The sequence below is a fragment of the Podarcis pityusensis genome (assembly GCF_964106645.2).
Source record: "Podarcis pityusensis genome assembly, chromosome: 11".
NCBI classification, from domain to species: Eukaryota; Metazoa; Chordata; class Lepidosauria; order Squamata; family Lacertidae; genus Podarcis; species Podarcis pityusensis.
In genome coordinates, this window is record NC_138036.1 from 1,939,384 (window position 1) to 1,958,307 (window position 18,924).

The 18,924-nt window shown below is 48.0% G+C and overlaps 1 protein-coding gene across 2 annotated transcripts in view; it reads right to left on the minus strand.

Moving 5' to 3' along the window:
• CNTFR (ciliary neurotrophic factor receptor) overlaps window positions 1-17,914 on the minus strand; it is a gene marked incomplete at its 3' end in the record, with an annotated part of 431,249 nt that extends 413,335 nt beyond the window's left edge. The window contains exon 1 of one of the 2 annotated variants that reach the window (XM_080973618.1): window positions 17,770-17,913. Of the gene's footprint in view, window positions 1-17,769 lie in introns of both variants that reach the window. The other variant, XM_080973620.1, reaches the window with a different exon arrangement.
• Window positions 17,915-18,924: the final 1,010 nt, after the last annotated feature.

Consider the following 18,924-nt stretch of genomic DNA (forward strand, 5'->3'; position numbering starts at 1 on the left):
GCGGTGCTGTGAGTCAACTGCTATTTCCGTGGAGCGAAGCCGCACAGCCGTTGCCGGAGAGCGCTGCCTTTTTCCTGGGACAATTTGGCTTCTAAAATAAGCACCCATGAGTACTTAAACTTGGAATAATTGGACTTTAAATAAGGACTTGCGAGCAGAAAGGAATTGGACTTAAGAACTTACTTCAATTTGGTACTGAAACGGGAAGGTCTAAACAGGAAGTCAGCCTTCCGTTTCTTTGTGGACAGAATAAAGCAAAGACAAGGTAAACTAGAGCCCAGAAAATCGCCTCTAAAGGATTGGCTTTCATCATTTAAAATTGCTGAACCCCCCTTCGGCAGCAGGAGAAGAAGGGGGATCTTTTTTGGACTGTTTAAACCTGCAGAAGTGAGTTTAAAGTAAAGTAACTTTCCACCGTCCTGATCCTGGAGCGGGGTGTCAGGACTGACGTTTGAAGCTCATTGACCAGAGACAAACGCTTTTGACAGATAGCTAAAAGAAGAGAAACATAGTGATTCCACTGTTTCCTTTCGTACCTTAAAGGAACAAATATTGACAAAATATCTGAAAAAAGGAAACTCTGTTGCTAGACTTGTCTTTAAAAGAAAGATCAAATAGAAGTTTTCCCCCTAGAGGGAGACTGTGAAACTGTAACCAACTCCTGGGAGCTGGGAGCTGTTACAGATTACAATCGTGGGAATAGACATCTGACCTTGCAGGACAATGTATTCAGAAGCTCTGTTGTGTGCTTTCTATAAAACAAATGCCCTACTGGAACAGCTACATGAGAAGACGAATTTGATGGCTGATTCGATTAGAAATTTGGAACAGGCGGCGGGAAATTTTGAACAGGCAGTGGGAAAATATGTGGAGCCCACCCAGGAATTAAATCAGGAGTGTGCCCTGACAGAACAGGCCCAACAGGAATATGAGCTTTCGGATTTGACAAATGAACTTGGAAAAAGCCAGATCTGGAAAGAAAAAGTTTGGTTTGGTTTGGAAATGGGGGGTTGGATAGACCCCCCCTATGCAGGGATGTTTGGACTTTTCAAGTCTGGCAATGGGCCGTGAGATGTTTGGGATTGTGGGGGCTCTCAATTTTGGAGGGATTTTGAAAAATGTTTTTAAATACCACATGGAATTTAGTGTCAATTATGGAAAGGGGGCTGATCTGTTGAGAAGGGTCAAAAATATTGCCAAGCTGGAGTTCCCACGAGTGAAACGAGCAGGAGACAAGGGAAAATACAGTTACAAATATGAAGAAGAGCTGTGGAAGGGACATGGAAGAGACTTAAGGGCCTCGGATATAAGGTTACCAGGTTAATGCGCTAGATTGATGGGATAATAAGGACTGACAAAACCCGGGACCAGGAGGAAGGGACGCTGGATGAAGATTGGATTTGTTTTTATTTCTTTTTTTCACTACTAGGACTGTTTTATAAAATTGATGAATGTTAGAAAAATGTTGGAATGAAATTACTTGGCTTTAGTGAAAATGTTTAAGGAATTATGTAAGAATATTATGGTTATGAGAAGTTGGTAAAAATAAGATTTAAGTTTTAAGTTTCAAGGTTTTTTATACTAAGATAAGATTAAAATAGTTTAAGGTAATGCAATGACAGAATATTATGAAATATGGAAAGGATTTGCTGTGACAATTAACAACCAGGACACAAAAAAAGGGAGGAGGAGGAGGTCAAAGAAAGAAGGTAATGACAGTTGAGGAGTTGAGAATAATGGATTTGTTTTAAATCTTTTTAAATGTTTGTGGTGTGTTTTTGTTTTTTTTCCCTTATTTTGAATTTGTATTTGTATTGTTGGAGGTGGTTTGTTTTTCTCTTTTTCTACCTTGTTTTTTTTTTTGTAACTTTAAAAAAAAAAAATCCAATAAGTATCATTAAAAAAAAAAAAGAGAGAATCAATCACAGTCAGCCCATCATTTGAAAAGTAAGACTTGGTGTTGACTAAGTGTTGGTGTTCTGCCCGGACGCTGAGGTCCAGCTCTGAGGGCCTTCTGGTGGTTCCCTCCCTGCGAGAAGCCAAGTTACAGGGAACCAGGCAGAGGGCTTTCTTGGTGGTGGCACGTGCCCTGTGGAACTCCCTTCCACCAGATGTCAAAGAGAAAAACAACTACCAGACTTTTAGAAGACATCTGAAGCCAGCCCTGTTCAGGTAAGTTTTCTAATGTGTGACATTTTAATGTATTTTTAATCTTTGTTGGAAGCCGCCCAGAGTGGCTTGAGAAACCCAGCCAGATGGGCGGGGTACAAATAAATTAATAATAATAATAATAATAATAATAATAATAATAATAATAATATTTAGGGCTGTCTTACCCCAACATGGCAACAAGACTTTCCATTTTGCTCTTTGCAACCTTGGCACCTAGCTTATATATCTGAATTTCTAACACTGCGCCAGGACTAGTAGCCATCAACAGCCCTCTCCTCCTCTATGAATTCGCCTAATTCTCTTTTAAAGCCACCCAGGTTGCTGGCTCTCACTGCCTCCTGTGGCAGTGAGTTCCATAGTTTAATTCTGTGCTGCATGGAGAATTTCGGGGGGTTGGGAGGCCGTGGAGCCCCCCCCCCGAAGGAAGCGTTCTACCTGCTCCAAGGGGACGCAGTCCAAGCTAAAGGCAGCCCTGTCTCTGCCAGCTATATTTAGCATTTCCATGGATTTCGACCCCTGCTAATGAAAGCAGGGCAGCAGCCGTCTGCTCCAGGCACCCCGCCCAGACAAAAGACATTACAACAAAATCAATAGCAAGGAACGCAAAACTACACCACTACCAGTCGAGGCAGCGAGGTATGATGAACTCTTGGCACCCGACTTCCAGCGCCACCAAGAATAGACAAAAGAAGGTGGGGTTAAACCTGCCGCCACTCAAACAATCCATTTTCCAATTGCTGGGAGTACAGGTGAAACTCGGAAAATTTGAATATTGTGGAAAAGTTCATTTATTTCAGTAATTCAACTTAAAAGGTGAAACTAATATATGAGATAGACTCCTGACATGCAAAGCGAGGTATGTCAAGCCTTTATTTGTTATAATTGTGACGATCATGGCATACAGCTGATGAAAACCCCAAATTAACAATCTCAGAAAATTAGAATATTAAATGAAATCAGCAAAACAAGGACTGCAAATAGAGCAATATTGGACCTATGAGAAGTAGAAGCATGCACATGTACTCAGTACTTGGTTTGGGCCCCTTTTGCATCAATTCCTGCCTCAATGCGGCGTGGCATGGATGCTATCAGCCTGTGGCACTGCTGAGGTGCTATGGAAGACCAGGAAGCTTCAATAGCAGCCTTCAGCTCTTCTGCATTGCTCAGTTTCATGTCTCTCATCTTTCTCTTGGCAATGCCCCATAGATTCTCTATGGGGTTCAGGTCAGGCGAGTTTGCTGGCCAATCAAGCACAGTAATCCCATGGGCATTGAACCAGGTTTTGGTACTTTTGGCAGTGTGGGCAGGTGCCAAAGTCCTGCTGGAAAATAAAGTCAGCATCCCCATAAAGCTCGTCTGTGGAAGGAAGCATGAAGTGCTCCAAAATCTCCTGGTAGACGGCAGCGTTGACCCTGGACTTAATGAAGCAGAGTGGACCAACACCAGCTGATGGCATGGCTCCCCAAATCTCTTTTCTGATGAGAGCAGCTTTTGCATCTCACTTGGAAACGAAGGACCCAGAGTCTGGAGGAAGAATGGGGAGGCACACAATGCCAGATGCTTGAAGTCCAGTGTGAAGTTTCCACAGTCTGTGTTGATCTGGGGAGCCATGCCATCAGTTGACATCAGTTGAATTACTGAAATAAATGAACTTTTCCACGATATTCTAATTTTCCGAGTTTCCCCTGTATTGATGATATTGCAGGCTACTCTGGACTCCAGGTTCACCTTAGATTCCAGAGCCCCAAACCTGCCTCTCACCCCTTCTTCTCATTTCCCGGAAAAATGGATTGGAAAGAACAGGGTTGGGATAGATGACTCCTTGGGGGGGACCCCCCAAAAAACTCCACAGTTCTGTGATTCAATGGGTTCTTCTCCCTTGCACAAACTCTAGGGCACAGTGCTGACATTTTGCAAGAAAATGCTCCGGGTGGTTTTTTTGCAGAAATCTTCCCTTTCTTAGAAATACATTGATTCATGAAAATTATTAATAACATGCTGAATACCAGTCAAATTGGGCAACTGGTGTGGGTAACAAGTCAAATCTAGCCGCAATTAACTCTTATTCCAGGAGACGTCTCCCCAGGAACTACATATTGATGAGCACAGTTCTTCAGGGCCAGCGGTGTTAAAATTAGTATGTTAAAGCCGTCCTTCGTTCCTTCGTTCTTCTTAAAACCTAAACACAGCAAGGAAAATGCATGCTGTTGCGCTATCACAGCTTGTAAATATCTACAAGTATTCCAATAAAGATAAATTTCAAAGGAAAGCTCTGAATTTGCTTGAATATGGATCATTTAAGCCACACTAAGGACACTTTATCACCCCCTGCCCCCCAAAAACAGTCTTTTGGTTACTGGAATTTTTCTGGAGATAATTATAAAATATGTTAAATTAACATGGCACATGCTTGGCCAATAAAACTATAAAGCCTGTTGAACATACATAAATGGTAAATCAAGCTTCCCTCTGTTTAAGGCAATAGAAAATTTATTGGGTTTTTCTCCAGAAAATTCAAATCACTGCCCCAGTCCCACACTTGTCTTAGGGACCAGTGCGAGAAACGCAGGTATCTAAGATAATCTCCAAATGGCACCTTGAACCCAGGTCACGGTTGCCACCACAGAATGCCTAGGCACTTTTGTTTTACAGTGAGAATTGCCACAAACCTGGAAGTGACTGTTCCAGTTTGTGAACTATTTTTGGAAGTTGAATGTCCAGCGGGGCTTCCGATTGGCCACAGGACTTTGCTGCAGCCAATCAGAAGCCAAGCTCTGCTTTCTGAATGTTTTGGAAGTTGAATAGGTGTGATGGCCTGGGATTCGGACTCGGATGCTGAACCTGAGGGATCCCAGCCTGCACAGGATTCCCCGCCTCCAGAACCAGCTGAGCCAGGGCTGAGGCCTGAGCCTGAAGGGTCCTCACCTGTGCTGGGTCCTCAGGTGCAGGCACCAGCTGAATCTGCTCTGGCTCTGCAGGTGATGGAGGACCCATTGCCTGCAGGTGCTCCACTCTCAGCCCTGTCAGAGGAAGCTGAGGTTGCCTCTGGGTCCGGTCACCCTCCAGCCTCTCCTGAGCTGCAGAGGCTCAGGGCAGAGAAGCGGAGGGAACTAAGTTCCCGCAGGAGGAGGGCTCGCCTCCAGGCCAGGAGAGGCGAGTCACCTGAGGATCGGGGAACCCTATGCCTCGGGGCAGATAAAAGCCGGCCAGCCCCAGTCCCAAGTTGTGGGAGCAATGTTGTTGGTTGTTAGTTCCTGCCTGAACCCTGTCCTGCTTTCCTGCCTGAGCTCCTGACCTGCCCTGGCTCCCTGCTTGCAAGCCTGTTCCTGACTTCACCCGACTCCCTGCCCTGCACCCAGCTCCAGCTACTACGAACTGCCTCCCCGTTGCACCTTTGACCACGGACCGGACTTGGACCTCGCCTCTTGGGTAACCCACGGGACCAGCACAATAGGCTTCCGGAACAGATTCCATTCGACTTCCAAAAGTACGACTGTATATTGCTGCCCCATGACAGAAGAACTCTGGGAAGCCAGTGGGGTGTAGTGGTGAGAGTGTCAGACTAAGACCTGGGAGAGACCAGGGTTCAAATTCCCACTCCTTCACGAAGCTCACAGGGTGAGTCAGTCACAGCCTCTTCACCTCCCTTGCAGGATCGTTGCAGGGATTAACTGAGGAGGGGGTGAACCATAAATACTCCCGGTGGAGTACAGGATCAGGTTTAAGGTGCTGGTTTTAACCTTTAAAGCCCTTTACAGCCTAGGACCCTCGTACCTACGGGACCGCCACTCCTGCTATGTCCCACGGAGGACCTTACAGTCTTCAAACAAAAACATATTGGAGCCACAGAGAGGTTAGGCTGGCCTCAACTTAGAGTCAGGGCTTTTTCGGCCGTGGCCCCGATCTGGTGGAACGCTCTGTCACAAGAGACCAGGGCCCTGCGGGACTTGACATCTTTCCGCAGTGCCTGCAAGACAGAGCTGTTCCACCTGGCCTTTGGCCAAGGCACAGTCTGACCCCCTCCTTTGGTCATCCTCATAGAACTCTAGCCCAATGGTTGCCATTAATTTGATTTTGAATTGATTTTAGAATGAGTTGATTTTAGAATGCATTTCAATTAATTGATTGTGATTTTATGTAAACTGTGTTACTTTTATTGTTGTTAGCCGCTCTGAGCCTGGCTTCGGCTGGGGAGGGCAGGATATAAATTATTATTATTATTATTATTATTATTACTATTACTATATTACCTGTCCAGGTAGGGAGGGGGTGCAGTAACTAGAGTTTGCAAAGGACCCAATGCCTCAGAATGCACAATATTTGAAAGCCAAACTAATTCAGAAATGCAGCTGGGGGAAAAACCCCAACATCTGCTCTTGCCGAACGCAATGCAAGGACGGGCCGCAGGCTCTGCCAATAAAAGGAAGTGTAACCAAACAAGCAGCCAGAGGAAAAAAGGGGGGGAGGAGGAGGAGAAGAGAGAGAACAATATTAACAAATAAAAAGAGACGCTAGCCGGCATCCAAACTCACGAAAAATAAATATTGAAACTGACCCCAAACTGTTATTTAAACACAGTGTTTCTCTCCCCATCTGTCTCCAGCTCTCTCTTCCTGGAAACAATGGGAAGAGCAGGAAGAGAGAGCAGGGGGAATACTAATACATAGCGGGTGTCCACATCCTCCCAGAATACAGGCGCATTCGGAGACAGTAACAGGGTTACATGGGCAGAAGGAAGCAGTTTCAGGGCACATTCCAGCATGTAGCTGTTGTTGTCATCCGCACGCTCCACTGAAGTGAATGGGAGGTGTGCAAGAGCACATGGAAAATTCTGGGACTTGGAGGGCAGAGAGAGGGGAGAGGCTGCTTCATACTTGGGTATGTTTAGCCTGGATATGAGAAGACAGAGGCTTTGAATACGGCTACCACGCTGTGGGTTAAACCACTGAGCCTAGGGCTTGCAGATCAGAAGGTCGGCGGTTCGAATCCCCGTGACGGGGTGAGCTCCCGTTGCTCGGTCCCTGCTCCTGCCAACCTAGCAGTTCAAAAGCACGTCAAAGTGCAAGTAGATAAATAGGTACCACTCCGACGGGAAGGTAAATGGCGTTTCCGTGCGCTGCTCTGGTTCGCCAGAAGCGGCTTAGTCATGCTGGCTACATGACCCGGAAGCTGTACGCCGGCTCCCTCGGCCAGTAAAGCGAGATGAGCGCCACAACCCGAGACGTCCATGACTGGACCTAATGGTCAGGGGTCCCTTTACCTTTTACCACACACAAGCTTGCTTTCCACAGCTCCAGAGCAGAGGACCTGAAGCAATGACTTCAAATGACAAGAAAGGATATTCTGACAAAACGTCAGGAAGAACTGACTGGCGGGAAGAGTTCTTTGACGGCAGAGTGGACTCCCTCGGAAAGTGGTGGGCTCTCCTTCACTGGAGGTCTGCAAACAGATGGCCATCTGCCAGGAATGATTTTGTTGCGATTCCTACACTGCAGGGATTGCGATAGATGGCCCTTGTCAGTCCTCAAAATTAGCTAGGTGCATTTTGCCAGCGCCGAGGGCCTTCTGGTGGTGCCCTCACTACGAGAAGCCAAGTTACAGGGAACCAGGCAGAGGGCCTTCTCGGTGGTGGCACCCGCCCTGTGGAACGCCCTCCCACCAGGTGTCAACTACCAGACTTTTAGAAGACATCTGAAGGCAGCCCTGTTTAGGGAAGCTTTTAATGTTTAATAGATTATTGTATTTTAATATTCTGTTGGAAGCCACCCAGAGTGGATGGGGAAACCCAGCCAGATGGGTGGGGTATAAATAAATTATTATTATTACATTTCCACCATCTGGACTTTTTAGCTTAGAGAAGAGCTGGTGTATGGAAGTTCATAAAACTATGCATGGCATGGAGGAACGAGACACCCCATAAAGTTGAAGGTTGGAAGATACAGGATAGATAAAAGAAAGTCCTTCATAGTTCACAAAAGGCACAGGAGGCAGTGATGGCACCAACTTGTATAGCTTTAGAAGAGAACTGGAACAATTCAGGAGGAGAGGACTACTGATGGCTCCTAGCCACAATGGCTCTGCTCTGCCTCCGCAAAATGCCTCTGAATACCAGCTGCTGGGAACCACGGGAATGGGGAGTGTTGTGTTCGAATCCTGCTCACTTGTTTCCCCCTGGCACCTGGTCAGCCTCTGAGAGAAGAGGAAGCTGGACTAGATGGGCCAATGTTCTGGTCCAGAGGGCTCTTCTTCTTAAATGCCAATCATTAGACAAGGGGAAGGCAAGGCTGCTTGGAAATGCCCTGAAGCCCCCCCCCCCCCCCAGCTGCCCCCAAAGATTCGGTGCATTGCATGGAGTTCAAGGGCAATTAGTCTAATTAAGCAATTAAATTATCTCTCTCTTTTTTTGAAAATAACTCCTTGGAAGACTAGCTAATGTCTTGCCCCGCAAAGTCTGGCTGCCCCTTGGGCTCTGATGTCGTTCATCAACATGTCAAGGCAGTTATATTCTGACAGGCATTCACTGGGCAGGAGAGATACAGTCGTCTCCTGTTTGGTTTTAACGGCTGGATCCAGCCTCCCTTAATTGTTTTATATTTTTATTTTTGTGAAATAGCTATTTTTAAATGCGGCAAGCCACCCTAAGCAACACTATCACATTAGAAGGGTGGGATATAAATACGTTTGAGTAAGGAAAGTTCTGCAGGAAACAGTAGACTTTTAAAGGAAAAAAGCACTGATCTTTTCCACTTCCAGGTCTTTTTGAAAAAAGCTGGGAAAGAATCTGACAGTTAAAAGTAAGATTTTTCCCATTCATGTTTGTTGCATTAGCAGCCGTTGAACTTGCAAGGCACTGCAGACCTGTGCAAACACCGTGTGGCTCCACACAAAATCTCTGCTCCACAACTTTAAGATGCACAAAGTCCTGGATTCATGAGACTCTCTGCAAAATCAATGCTATAATAAAAAACTGCTCTTGGATACCCATAAGGGATAAAGTCCTTATGTAGGTTCTCTATCAGTAGGAGACAACAACAGAGACCAACCAGAGAATATTGAGAAGCAAAGCAGCTAGTAAGCCTGATCTTTATTAAACTCTTGCAACAAGGTTCCCACACTCCCCACACACAGCGAGAGGGAACAAAGGTGTGCAAGCTTCTTATATAGACTTTTGAAATTGCCTCCCCTGTAGCTCAAGACCACCCCCCAAAACATCACACATACATCACAGAAAGAGGCTGTCTCCCGGAGAAATCCTGTCTGCCAGGATACCTGATAATGCCTTTATCTGACCGCCTTTTCTGGGTAGCCTGGCCATTCCTTGGAGATGGTAAATCCTTAGTTCATGAATCTCTTACGCATATTGAGAGTGTGCTCAGCATAACAGATACTTGCCAGGCTGTATTTACAGGGAGGTGTAAGTCCCTACAGTCCAAAGACTTTTGGAAAGCTTTTCCCATTTCCTTCCTCCTTGCAGAGAAATATTTGAGGTCAATTTGGGAGAGTCAAAATGGCTTCAGGACTGCTCTCCTGTACTATTTCAGACACATGGGTTATATACTGATGTACGTGTTTGCCTTGTACATTTATTTTATGGCTATATAAGACCTTAGAATTCCTATAACATCAACTCTAGGAGGAGATTATCTCTCCTGCCTCAAAAATCTCACTGTGCCAGCGCCAAAGTTTCCTGCTCGTAGGTCCCGAGTCCTGATGCACATTTTCTTCCCAACAGCAGCAGAAAATAAGAGAGCCTCCCACCCACCTCCAAACACAGATGCACATACAAATCTTCCCAAATAATTCCAGCAAGCCTTCTGCCGCCTACCGGCAGCCGACAGAATTACAGTCTTGCTTCTCAAATGAAGGCCTCTTGTGGGAACTGGGTTGCCTGAACCAAAACACATCTACTGAACATAGGAGCCAGGAAGCTGGGGGGGAGGGTGAAGAGGAGCTGCCAAGCCCTATAAAAGGCTTAGCTTCCAAAATTCAGAAGCCACTGTGCTGATTATGTTCTCTCCCCACATTTTTAACATGAGAGCACAAGCCACAGAGAGAGAGCCACCAGCACTGGTTGCAGAAGGAGTTTGTGCCAGGGCAATAACGCAAATCCAGAGACTCCAAAAGCACTCCAACATTTCTACAGTTCAAACTCTCTTGCATAGGTCAGAAGGGAAGAGGAAGAAGGCAGCCCTCAGCACAGTCCTGTCTTCCACAGAGGTGGGATTGCCTCTTTGCAACCTGGAGATGTCAAGTACGATGCGGCGAACAGCGCACACAAACAGCGAACACATGCAAATGGCAAGGCTGGGCTCCATGTTAGTGGCAAGAGGTGCCAGGTCCCACCACCCCCAGATCTGCATGCCCACAGACCACAAAAGAAAATGTCCAAAGGCCCAGCAAGTGGAGAAAACGGCCTTGTTCCCAAGCACCAGGCAGCTTGTGCCAGTCAAAGAGTGGGCACTTGGCATCAGCCTGCCACGGTGGGCAAACCAGAGAATACAGTGGTACCTTGGTTCTCAAACAACTTGGAACCCAAACACTGCAAACCCAGAAGTAAGTGTTCCAGTTTGCGAACATTTTTCGGAAGCCGTACGTGCTCCGTTTTGAGTGTTACGCTTCTGATTTGAGTGTTACGCTGGGGTCTGTCTGGTTTTGCTATTTTGTTTTTGCATTTTTGTCTTTGCGGCTCTTATTGTTTTGTTTTTGTGACTGTGTGGAGCCCAGTTCAGCTACCGATTGATTGGCTGATTGTGTGACTGCAGTACATTGTTTATTGCTTTCATTTTATGGATCAATGGTCTCGTTAAGATAGTAAAATTCATGTTACATTGCTGTTTTAGGGGTTGTTTTAAAAAGTCTGGAACCGATTAATCCATTTTGCATTACTTTCTATGGGAAAGGCCCCCTTGGTTTTGGAACGCTTTGGTTTTGGAATGGACTTCCGGAACGTTTGAGGACCAAGGTACCACTGTAGTAAGGTTGGAAGGGAACCCTAGGGTCATCTAGTCCAACCCTCTGCAATGCAGGAATTGCAGCTAAAAATAGGATACTTTTTATCCAGCAAACAAGTTACACTTTTATAAAAATACTGTTTCATAAACAAACCTGAAGGGCCAGTGAAGGTACCCAGCACTAAATTCTTCCAAGTCAGTCATTCAGTGCTTGAGTGGTTTCCTAGTTGCATTCTGGTGCTTTTTAAAGAATTATTTGAAATAGAACAGTACGATAAAAGAACTTCTGTTATGGAAATAAAAATTATCTGTTAAACTTTCTCCTAAAACTGAGGTGGGGGTTTCAAATGCCTTTCCTGCTTCACGGGACCCTGACCTCGGGATCCCCAGATCATTTAAGACTTGCTTTAACTAAATGATCAAATAAGTAAGGAGACTGGAATGAAAGAAAGAATAAAGAGAAGGTGGATTTTCTGAGACTTTCCATCAAAACCCATGAAACTCAAAAGGGCTCAGACTCAGTCCTCAGAGTGGACAAGGAAGCCCTGAGAGATGCCTTGCTGGGAACGTCTTTTGCTGGCCAGAGCACACTTTCTCACCTGTACGCTTGTGTTAGCTGACACCCACAAAATGGAGAAAAATCTGGACGTGTTAGCAAAACTACACAACGCAGAGAAGATGGAGTCTACCCAGCCAAAACAGCTGTTATCCCTGTCAAGCAAGCACCACCAGACACCAGTACAAATTCAACACACACCAGCAACCCGTGCGTAAAGTAGGATAACCGATAACACTCACAGCTTCTTCACACGTCACAAGTTATTTCCACAAGACTCCCCAGCACCCACGTTCCCTTCAAAGCAAAGTCCCTGGGCAACTGATGTCAGGCGGTCAGTGACTCAGATGTCACGGTGACTGCAATGCGAGTCATACGAAGGTTACTCTCTCCTACACAAGCAACTTTTGCAGAGATAAAGGTGGAGGGGAAACTGACATGTCCAACTTCTTAACCCCCATCCCAGGGTTCATATAGACAGTCGCGCATGTAGTTGAGGCAATTGCAACCCATTTGGGAATCAGATGGGATGAAGGAACCATGTTGCTTCTTAGCAGTTGATCTTTAAATAGATGAAATAAGGATATCCCTGCTTGGCACAATTTTCTACAGACTGGCCAAGCCCCTGGGACCACGTATCATGGGGAGGTCCTTGTGGCTAACAGTTGTTCTGCAAAGTCTCCAGCAAACAGGTCTTTCCCATCGCCAGCTACCAAAGACTCTTAGCTGTAGAAGGATACTGGGTCCCAGGATACTGGGACCTTCTGCATTCAAAGCAGGTGTTCTTCCTCCAGGCCGGAAGCTGCACTGATGTAACCAGTTTCCTACAAATACATGAACTGGGACAAACGCCAAACCCATTGCCCTTCGGTCTGTATTTGTGTCCTGCCTGTGTCGTGGACTCACATTACTAGCAAACCTTCAAATTTTCCCTTCTGCAAAAGGGGCACTGACCTACCTCACAGGGTTGTTTAAAACAAAGCCTGCCAACATTTTCGACGTTATTAATGGAGCACTGTAGCAGCAACTCGCTTCTCCATTAATTCAAAATTCATGTGATCGGTACACAACATTCTGGGACTCCTTAATTGCTCAAATTTTGTTTTATTCATGAGCGATAATTTACGTTTAAATGTTCCTTGAGTGACTTATTTGTTGTCTATTTGGGGCCATGCTCCAGAGGCTCCACAGGGAATGCAAAACTCTGCAAGCGTCAAGCTTTTCCACTCTCATTTAAGCACATGGGGGAACAGTTCCAGTGAGTGACTGGGATTCCACACGTACCTATGACGCAGCTCTTTTCATACAGCACAGGAGGAACCACCCATGAAATGAAGACTCTGGGACACACAAAAAACAGGGATCGTTCCCATCTCTTGCAAATAGCAATTGTGCAAGAGAACTGCCCAGAGGACTCTGCACCCCAGTTAGATTGGTTGTTTTGCTTTTTTTAAAAAAAAAACCAGTGTTTTAAAAACTTTTCTTAATATAACTTTTCCAAAACTGAATACAAAAACAACGCCAACATAAAAATTGATAAGCAAACTAAATTTAATACTGCATGAGAAAACTTTTAACGGTACACACCATTTTAAGATAATATAGTCACATTTTGATGGTCAGCACATTGTCTCAAGGCACCATCTGCTGGAATGTCTCCAGCCCAAGCAAGGCCCCTTGCGAACGTTAGTTGCTGGACAACGAAAATGGGGGATAAAAATTTAAGCGTTGAATGGGAGTTGTGCATGAGCAAAACTCTGTTTCAGCAGGCCTCACTTTGGCAATATTCCTAGCGGATCATGCCCTTGCAGCTGGTCACAAGCTCTCTCTCTTGTAGAGTAGCAGATAACTATCTCATTACATGCCATCTCAGCCTGCGATTTAAATTGACTTTGTATTACATAAGGAAAACATAAGCACAAACGCAACCGTTTTCTCAGCAGTTTCAAGCTAAGCAACACAAATTAAGGATCGACTTCCAAACAAGCAATACTCTTTCTCTCTCGCACACACACTGAAAACATTTATGAGGCTTCCCAAGCAAAATTCAGCTACAAGGGCTTAGGTGTTTGTACACATCAGCCGTCCTGAGCATTTGTTTTCAAATGAAGGATCCGGGAACAAGTTCCCCTCAATATGCAAAGCCCTGAGTTGGTCACAGGGTTCCTGTTTCTCCTAAGTTGTAAGAGTCATTCCCCCATGGCAGAGAAAGAATGAAACCGCTTCATCTGAGTGGGGCTTCTGCCATCTGCCCCAGACAAGCAGGATATTCTGGAATGCTTTTTATTAGCCAACATGGTTCTTTACCAGGCACAGGGAGCACATGCCAGCCTTTGAAAATTCTGGGGATTTGGGGGAGTTCCTTGCTACTCAAAGGCTCCAGCAGGAAGAGAAAACCAACGGAAAGAAGCAGATGCAACTGTGAACACACACACACACCCTCTCCAAATACGCTACTTCAAAAAGAAAAAAAATACCCACACATTTCAGTCAATTCATCTTTTGGTTTTTCAACACGCTACACTGCCATCGTGCTGTCAAGGCTCCTCAGGAACCACGGTTGTTGCAACCAACTCTCTTTTTGTCTTTGAGGAAAGTGGCATGCGAAAGCAAGCTTGCCGAGGGGTTATCGGGTGCCACCTCCGAGGTCGCCAGGCCACCCTTGAAAAGAAAAAGACTTTCCGGGAACAGCATATGGCTCAACATCTCAGGGACTGTTTTTGCAACATTATGAACAGCAGGATGTGAGGATGTGCTGAAAGCAACTCAAAGTGAGGCTCGCAGCACCCAACACACGAACAGCTCTTGCTGCTACAAAGGCAGTTCCTACAGTTGAGAAAATAATCGCCCAGGGAGATGCATTTGAAGATACAGCCCGCCAGATCTTCGTGACACCCGTTGTCAACTGTGAAGCACAGGAGAAAGCCACAAGGGCTTGTGTGTGGCCCAGGCATCCTGGCTGCAAGACGCTGGCAGAGCTAGCGATTTCCTTTCATGGCTTATGGTCAACACCCTGTTATTAAGGATGGGCACAAACTGCTGGGGGAAACCATGCCCAGCAAGGAATCCAAACTCCAAAAATATCTGAGATTCAAGAAGCCATTGGATTAACGAATTTTCTAGTGCAAGAAGTCTTACTTGCCGGACTACAGCTCCTTCCAAAACTTTGCCACGGCTGACTGTATTAGGCTGGCAAAAGCTTTCCGCTTGGGGAAGGCAGATCCAGAGTTACCCAGCGTATTCCTCCTTGGGAATTTAACCCTTTAGAACCAGCCAGCCAAGACCATGAGGAAGAACAGGTACTCAATAGTTCCTCACAAAGTTAGCAAGCAAGCACATTGAAAACTGAACCCCGATGAGCCCTCATTTCAATGCAAGTAGCAACAACTCAGATTTTTTTAAAAAAAATCTAGGAGCCATTACAATTTATCCGGCAAGATGTTTGCTATTCAGACAAATCATTCCCTGTCCAGTTCTCTCTCACACAGACCTCGAGCATGCAACACACAAATCACAGCCGCTGGCAGAAACAGTGGAGCAGGGACTGTAGAGAAATGCACTTGCGAACACAACAGCAACAGGAGCAAACTGGAGATGTAACAGTGAAGCCAGGAGCAGTGGCACAGAGAGAAAACTGTGGCACAAGGCAAGGTATCCCCGAACAGTTTGCAGGAAAGGAGAAGGAAATATCAGAGCAGCAACAAGACGACATGGTGGTCGACCAGAAGTCAACCGAATCCCTAAATCTCTGCACATCGCTTACAAATGCATTTATCTATCTATTGGATTTCTTGGCCCTGGCCCCTTCACCCTAAGATCCCCGGGCTGGCTACAACAATACTGTACAACATCAAAAGCAGTCGAAACAATTCCCATCAGAAGGCAGCCTCCTTTGCAGTGAGGCTCAGATTTTCTCCCACACACCCTGGTAAGTTGGAGGAGAGTGCAGTTTCAAGAGAGTTTGGAGAGAGGCAAGCAGATGAAATCCAGTTCCGTATGCACAACTGCCGTCCGTATGCACAATTGCTTCTGCTCCCCAAAAGTTGCTGCAAAAAGGAACCACCACCGGGTTTCAAGGCAACTCACTGGAACATCAGGATGCCAGATTTCAATGGCTACACACACACACACACACACACACACACCCCTCCCTCTGTCTCCAAACTCTGGGTTTGCCCCAGAGGGCAACAAGGAGAAAGCAGGGCCCAGTCACCCAACAGAACAACGGCTCCAATGCAAAAGGCGCCATTGGACAAGCAGCAGCACAACCTCCCAATACGAGAAAGACCATGCAGGATTTAAAAAAACTCCTGACAGAGGAAAAAGGAGCAGGTTAAACTCGTGCAGAGATCTCAAGGCTCCTTGATGCACTCCAGTGTTTGGCACTTGCAAAATCCCATGGATGGGAGGATACATGGTATGGGGGGGCACACTTTTGACATGCTCAAGGATTCCATATGGCTACCCCCTCTTCCTAAAATCTGCCCCTGCATTTGGCCCCATCCCTCCCAATATCTATGGAGAGGGGCTTGCTTAGCAAGACATCCCCCCCCCCAAAAAAATACGTTTATGTCCTTATTGAAGAATCTCTCTTTTGGGGGAAACAGGGACAGAGAGATGGAGAAAAGCAGACCTGCACAAACAAGTAAGGGATTTGCAAATTTTACCCAGAGTGTTTGCAGAAATGGAGACTTCAGGACTTCAGGAATGGAGGATGGGGAGGGCAAATGTATCGACTTTTTTAATGGATTGAGGGCACCTAGTATGGAAACCAGGTTTTTCTTTCCATATATTGTAACTTTTGTTTTTAAAAGTGAGGGTGCCAGACACTTGTGTAATTATTTTCTTACAATCATCATCAAGGGAGGGGTGGTTTCTAGGAGTTGGGGGAAAGATCCAAGTAACTGATGGGGGGGTGCAAGGAGACAGTCAGCCTTGTCCCCACTTTTAAGATTCCCCTGCGATCAATGCCATTAGTCCCATAAAAGCACTCCATGCCCCACAGAGTTAAATAAATATGGGGGGGGCAGGGGGCGGGAGAGGATGACTTTTAAAAGAACGCTCTTTCACAGCTACTCCTTTACCGGTGCTGAACTGCATCCTTTTTCGAGAAATTCAGGGTTGCTCAAAATCCCCCCACCCGCGACGCTTCCCAGATCAGAAGTTGCAAAATACCAAGCAGCCCACGAGATTGAAGGGAACAATTGGGGCGGGGGCGGGCAGGACACGAACCTGTTGCTGCCCCCCCCCCCGTGCAGACCCTAGAGCAGATGCCTCCCCCTCCCTCCACCACCACTCCGATTTCAAAGGCAGGGACCCCCACCCACCCCAGGACGCACAATAAGCTGCCCGCTCGCGGCTCCGAGGCGCGCCCAGCTCAGCTGCTGCTCTCTCCAGAGTCGCCGGGGCGAAAACCGGGTGGGGGGGGGAGAGAAAGCAGGATCCGAGAAGGGAGGAAGAAAGAGGAAAAGCGGGCGTGGGGGGGGGGGGAGAAAAAGCCGAAGGAGGAGCATTTCCGCTCCGGCTCGATCAATCGGCGCCGGCTAAGAGCTCCCGTGCTTGGGGGTGGGGGGAAAGGAAAGAGAAGAGCGAAGCCCCGCTCAGCTGTCTGGCCGGAGCAAAGTGGGGGGGGGCATCTCTCTTTCCCCCACATCTAAGCCCTGGAGGCGCGCTCCCAACACACCTCCTCCCTCTACAGGGCCGCGAAGGAGCGACCCCCCCTCTCGCTTCGCTCCCTTCTGAACGTCCTTTTTTCGGGGTCCGCGCCAAAAGAGGGGGAGCCGGGGGTGGGGAGCCCCTCCGCGCGCCGGGAAGAAAAGTTTCCATAGCAAGAGGAAAGCAGCGCGGGGTGGGGGGCGCGAAGGAGAGGCGACCAAGCAGGAGGGAGGCATCCCCAAATCCAGTACCCAGCTTTACGCACGAACCAATGTGCAAGCTCTCCATAAAATAATGTATCAAGCATTGCATGCAAGCCGATACAAATATATTTCTTACACTCCCCAACTGCACACGCCGCGAAGAGGTCGGTGTCCATATTCCGCCCGCCCCCCACCCACCCCAAAATCCCCCCAATCTGGGCGCCCCACTCACCGCGCGCGCCCTGCGCCCTCCTCCGCCGCGGGGCTCCCGGCAAGCCAGCGCTGCCCGGCGGCTTCGGCTGCCCGGCGTGGTCGGTGCCCCTGGCGGAGCTTCGGCTCGCCCGGCGGCGGCGGCGGCACTGCTTGCCTGCACCGGCTGCGAAGAGAGCGAGAACGAGAGAGAAGCGGAGCGAGGGAGACGCTCTTTTAAACTCCCCCCCCCCACCCGCGCGCGCCCCACCCCCCATGTGACCAGCCGAGGAAGCGAGGGGGGAGGGGAGGAGAGGGGGAGGGAGGGGAGACTGCGCGTTCCCCCCTGGGCACCTCCAAAATCATCTCCCCCTCCCCGCCTCCGGAACTTGCGCGTGAAGTGGGGGCAATCCGGAGCAGGGGAAAGCCAGCCGACCCGGTGCGATCCGGTGGCTGGCTGCAAACGGGGCTTGCTCCCGAGGAAGCGCGCAAGGGGAAGGAGCCGGTTTGCAAGACGTGTTAAGGCGAGCTTACTTCGGAGTAAGCGCTGGCGAAGTAGGCGGTTTGGGCGCCGAGGAAACGTGGCCAAACGGCGTGCGGAGGCTAGGGACCGCGCAAAGAGCGCGCGCGTAGCGACGGCGGAGGCGCCACGGCCATGCAGGGAGAGCCAGTCGCCAGGCAGCGGGTTGCGCGCGCCCCGAATCCACAAACACGCGCTGCCCGGTGCTTTGCTTGTTTACTCGGAAGTAAGGCCGCTCGCTCCTCCGAAGTCAGTGCTCACGAGGATCCTGGCCAAAAGGGACAAGTTTGTCCCGGGGGAAACACTGCACACGCGTGACACACGGTCTTATGTGTGCGAAAGCAACGCCTTCCGTGCCACAGCGCGCAACGCGGAATCCGCCTCCTTGCGTGTAAAGACACGGAGTGTAGACACGCATGTGGACACGGACGCTCAGGTGGCGTACCACGCTGACCACAGAGAGAAGGGAAGTCACAGAACTGCCGGGCGGGCGGGCGGAGATGCTGACACGCGTCTGCCCATGCACACAAACATACACAGGCAGAGAAACGTCGAGGTGAGAATCGCCGGGTGCAGAGTGCTTATTGGCAGGGTAGGGAATAGGGCGGCTCCGCCAGGAGCAAGCTACCCCCGAAGAAAGGCCACCCACATGCAGAGAAAGCGCGGGGAATTAAGTCA